Source organism: Raphanus sativus, unplaced genomic scaffold, assembly GCF_000801105.2.
Source record: "Raphanus sativus cultivar WK10039 unplaced genomic scaffold, ASM80110v3 Scaffold0254, whole genome shotgun sequence".
NCBI classification, from domain to species: domain Eukaryota; kingdom Viridiplantae; phylum Streptophyta; class Magnoliopsida; order Brassicales; family Brassicaceae; genus Raphanus; species Raphanus sativus.
The window spans coordinates 43,967-49,436 of record NW_026615574.1 but is presented as its reverse complement, the minus strand read 5'-3'; the positions used below and the strand labels follow the sequence as shown (position 1 = coordinate 49,436).

General features: G+C 45.5%; 1 non-coding gene across 1 annotated transcript; it reads left to right on the top strand.

Annotated features, from left to right (window-relative positions):
• The first annotated feature begins 1,476 nt into the window (after window positions 1–1,476).
• Window positions 1,477–1,583, top strand: LOC130501681 (small nucleolar RNA R71). The gene has a single exon (XR_008939848.1). It is a non-coding gene; the product is annotated as a small nucleolar RNA R71 (small nucleolar RNA).
• Window positions 1,584–5,470: the final 3,887 nt, after the last annotated feature.

Below are 5,470 nucleotides of genomic sequence, written 5' to 3'. Positions count from 1 at the left end.
GACATCCTGGTAGGCTTGAAGTCCGAGTATCCAAGGCGCTTAGCCACAGTATATTGGCATGAGGTTTATGCTTGACCCTAGATCGACCCAATGAGCATGAGAAAAGTGTTCTCCACAATCTGAACCGAGAGAACAAAACTTTCCCGGTCACCCAACTTCTTGATCCTTCTGTTCTGGAGCACCGCGCTGCCACTCCTTAGAGACAATAATGAATTCGCTGTCGTCAGATACCTTCCCAGAGATCAATCCTTGACAAAGCTACGCATGGATGGTATCATCTGGATTCGCACTCATCAGAGGGAGCTTGACAGTTAGGTCTTCCAAGCATCTTCCTGCACTTCATCTCTTCCTTTCCTTGCGTTGTAGCCTTAGCTGGAACAGCGGTAAGGCACTTTCGGTACATACTGACGAGCAGAGGAAGGTTCTGCACTCGGTGGAACAACCGGGGTCGCTCTGCTTCAGTCGGAACAGTCTCAGTAGGTTGTTGCATCATCCTCATCTGTGGGTACAACTTTAGATGTCTGATCCGACTCCTTCTGCTTCCCTTTCTCAGCCGGATGTGAATCTCTTGGGGTCTAGATCATGCAGTTGCTTTCACTCCTCAACCTACTGCATTGCACTCCTTGGGGTTCTTGTCTATTTTTTCCAGGGAGAGTTCCTTGCTGTCTCTTCACATTCTCAGCAGTCTGAGCAATCTGAATATCCATCTGCCTCATATGGCTTGAGACATTGTCATACTTCGCACTCAGGTCATTGAACATATGTTCATCCTGGTGTTGATGTTCGTTTGTGACCTGGTTCAGAGCTTTCCCCTGGATCTGCTGTCCTTGGAGCAGTTGGCTCATCATATTGGCGAGGCTCTTCATGTCATCATGCGGAGCAGTCTAAGTCGGTTGTGCACCTTCCTGATTAACCGGCTGTTTCTGGCTGTGGAATGGGCATTCTGAGCTGGGTTGAGGACAAAGGTTCTCCCTGATTGCCATAAGGCCTTTGGTATCCACTGTTCTGACCCTGGTTTCCTTGAGCTTTATCGTCTGGTTTAGGGGCGTTGAACAGGTGGGGATTGTTCCTCACGTTTGGGTTCGGGTGATAGTTCTTGAACTGCCATCCTTGCCCATTCACATAACTCACTTCATGCTGATCCTCAGCCGACTGACCTGCCTCTGATGTGCCTTCCGCGGTAGCTTTGTCCTGAGGGGATTCTTCCATGATGAAGACCTGGTTCTAGTTACTCTTAATCAGCTGATCGACCTTGGCAGAGAGCTCATCAATCTTGCTGTTATCGATGCTCTTCACCTTCTGAGTGCGATCAGTCTCGCGGTTATTGTCAGCTGAGCTTGAGGCCATGTTCTGAATCAACTCGAATGCACCTTGAGTGGACTGAGTCATGAAATCTCCCTTACTGGCTGAGTTCAAGCGTTCCTGTACTCCCAGCCTACTCCATCGTAGAACACTCCCAGCAAATAGTCTTCCTCAAAACCGTGATGTGGGCACTCTCTGCGGTAGACATTGAATCGCTCCCAAGCATCGCAGAACGGCTCGTCCACCAGCTGTTTGAAGGTCACGATCTTTTGTCTCAGAGCTGCCGTCTTCGATTTCATGTAGAAGTGGCTTAAGAAGGCCTCTCGGACTTGTTCCCAAGTGGTGAGTGATCCTGTGGGTAGTGAATCAATCCAGCGAGCAGCTTTCCCATCAAGAGAGAAAGGGAACAGAGTACACTTGATGTAATCGGGTGGTACTCCATTCGCTTTAGTTAAACCACACATCTTCTCAAAGTGCTCGATGTGGTCCATCGGTATCTCAGCAGGAAGTCAGTTGAAGATCTTCCTTTGCACTAGACTTATCAAGGCTGGCTTGATCTCGAAGTCTTGCCTAGTGCACGGTGGAGGGGTTATGGCAGATCGCGTAGCAGGTAGATTACGCAGCAAGTTTCTCTGCCCGATCTGGACCACTTCCTCCTGTTGGTTCTGCTGGTTTGCAGCATTCAGAGCAGCTTGCTCGGCAGCAGCTTGCTGCGCTTGGATCGTCTGCTGCATCTGCTGCATCTGCTGTTGCATGAGTGCAAGTGCAGCAGTGAGATCATCTGGATGATCACCCATGTTGGTGTTCGTTGATCTCGGCTGTTGACGGTTCTGTCGTTCCAATCTCGCTAGTTCCTCGTTAGTAAGCTGATGCAATGGTCCTTGTGCGTTGCTCCGAGTATGTCTACTGGTCATGCACCTGGATCATCAGCTGAAACAAAGAAAATAAGACGAGTTAGATATCTTAGACTAGATATGAAACCGAAATTAGAGGTAAAAAATCTGGTCCCCGGCAACGGCGCCAAAACTTGATACACTAAAAATGAATCCTTGCTACTGCCAAGTTAACATTTGCAATTGTAGTACTTGAGATTCAAATCCAGAGGACCAGTCTACACTCTAGTTCTATAAATTCAAGAATCAAGCTAAGAAGAAAATATAATTTGGTTGAAATAGGCGATAGTGAACAAGCGAAATAAACACAAGATTGATTCAATTAAACAAGAGCTAGCCTAGGGTATTTCATTGGGTGTTGACTTGGAGCCAAACAATTATTCAAGCGCGATGAAGTGCTTTCTAGAACTCGAATCACTCAGCTGGAACACTCCACTGTCGTGGCAGTGATCGCTTTGCAGATCGATCGATCTCACCACCTTACTGTCGTTGGGATGAGGATCGATTGCAAGCCTTAGAGAACAGGTCCGATCAGTTCACTTACCACCCTAATATCTACTTTCGCTGATTAGGGATACTAAGCTCATTCAATACATGTCGAGTTATCATCCTAAGCGGTTAACTAGGTGATGAACTAGTGATCTAACATCAAGTGATCAGTTTAATGAAAGCAGTAAGAGCAGTATGAATGAAGAACAGTTATGGATCGCTTATCTATGTTTAGCTCATGTCTCAACACCCTAAAAACCCTAGGCGAGCAAGGCTACTACTCGATCATGATGCAAATAGACAAAGACATAAATCCTGAATAAAATTGCATAAGAATAGAGTATGAAACAAAGGGTTCAGATGATATTCTCTATGAGAGGATGGGTTTCTTCTCCCTTACAAGTTGCAGATCGCAAAAATCAGTGTTCTCTTGTAAAAACTAGCGTAAGAAAAATAGAAAATAGATAGATGACGTTTTTATATGGAGGCACCAATCAGAAGAAAAGAGATTAGGGCAACATGGCTTTAATTCCCGAAATAGGAGTTTCCATATTCGTCTGGAACAATCTCCGGATCACTCCGTCTGCTTGTTCCGCTTGCGAGAGAACAGTCTCGGGACTGTTCTCTTGAGTGTTCTCCGCAGGAATGCTCCAAAAGGACTTCTTTTCATCAGGCACCTTCTCTTATTCCTTCTACAAACTCCAGACCTGTAAAAGGTTAAAAAGGACTAGACTGACACGAATTAGTGACTTGAAACAAATGAAAACATATATACAATGATGTGAAAAACACCATATATCTGGAATTATTACTTTTATTTCCATCATATAAACCAACCTTGCCTAGGATTGATTAGTAGATTTTATTTAATTGGTTCCCTAGCTCCTCGTGATTTGATCCCTAAGTACTACAGTTGTACCTCTTATTTGAGAGAGTAAGCTCTACTGGGTAATTTGAGCATTATCAAATTTGGCGCCGTTGCCGGGAGCTTTGATCGCCATTAGATTTAATCTTATTAATCTTAGGTTTTTCTTTTACCCCATTTTCTGATTAAAATTTTTCTTGTCTTTTCAGGTACATGCCCAGCAGTACCAGAAGCAACAGGGGAAATCAACTATTATTCTCAGAAGATCCTGCACACTTGGAACGCTCAATCCGCAAAGACCTACGCTCCGCATCGATCGACAGAACCGCAGTACCGTCGACTGATACTCACGTTCCACAGTCGACCGACACTCAGACAATACCATCGACCGATACCGTTCGCCGATCCACATCGTTCGATACTTCTAACCATATATCGATCGACACTACTCCGCGAAGCATGGTCGCGATTGTTATTCTCACGTAGGGCGAGAATGGAAACATGTATGACCAAGATGGTCATCTGCGTAATGCAACAGGTCAGAAGCTAGATGCACAGGGAAACATAATCCTTGAGCCTGAAGATGAGGCTACAGGAGAAGCTCAAACACGATCGTTGGCAGACTATAACCGTCCAGACGAGTACTACACCAACAGATCAACCATTCGACTTCCAGAGATTCAGAAGCCGAACTTTGAGCTCAAGCCTCAGTACTACTCCCTCGTGTCGCACATACCTTATTCTGGGCTATCACACGAGCATCCTATGGACCATCTGGAGAGGTTAGAGGATCTTATCGCTGCTATTTGTATGGATAGAGTCCCTGAGGACTACCTACTCTGCAAGCTCTTCAAATACTCACTGATTGGAGAAGCTTCGCACTGGCTCAAGCAGCTACCTACAGGATCACTGACATCCTGGGCCGACATCAAAAACGCCTTCCTGCGTAATTTCTTTGATGAGGCACGCGCTGAAGACTTAAGAAGCAAAATCGCCACCTTCGTGCAAAAGCCTAGTGAGACTTTTAAAAACGCGTGGATCAGATTTAGGTTCTTCCAGCGAGACTGTCTACACCATAGATTCAATGAAGTGCAGCTGCTAAGCACTTTCTACAGAGGTATCGCCTTGAGGTATCAGATGGCTCTTGATACTGCTAGTGAGGGGAACTTCAACACTAGGAATCCAATAGAGGCTGTGAGACTTATTGAGAACCTAGCCAACAGCAGCAGCACCAAGAACACTGACTCTGACAAGAAGAAATCGGTTGCAGCCATCGGGGAAGACCAGATGAATGAAGTCAGAGCCAAGATAGATGCTTTACATGCATTTCTGGGGCAGCCAGTCTGCTCAGCTGAAGAAGGAGAGGCTAGAGAAGATGATACAGAGGAAGATGTGAACTACATTGGAGGTACTGGATTTCAGAGATATGGAAACCAGAGTGGAAACATAAACTTTTTTGGAAGTGGTCAGAAGAGTAACTACAACCAGAGTTCACAGTATCAGAAACCCTTCACCAACACAAGGAACTACGGAAACTCAGCTTACCAAAACCCACCGCCGCCCACCCAGGAGAGTAAGTTTGATGCCATGATTGATAGAGTTCTGGAAGGTCAGCAGAAGCTTACGGTAGACTTAGACTTCAATGGGAAGATTGATTCTGTCTTCAACAATCTGACCACAAGGATAGACACCATTTGCACTCAAGTTAAGAAACTTGAGACACAGATTGTCCAGACTGAAGACTCTATCAGGAGGATTGGAACTTCTAAGGAAGTAGGGGAAGGAAATAGGAAACACCACGTGAATGCCGTCATAGATGATGATTTCTGAAAAGTGGTGAAACAGGAGAAGCTACAAGAAGGAGACTTTGAAGTGGAAAGTTCACTAAGTCTCGGTGGATCACAATGGTGTCGATCGACAC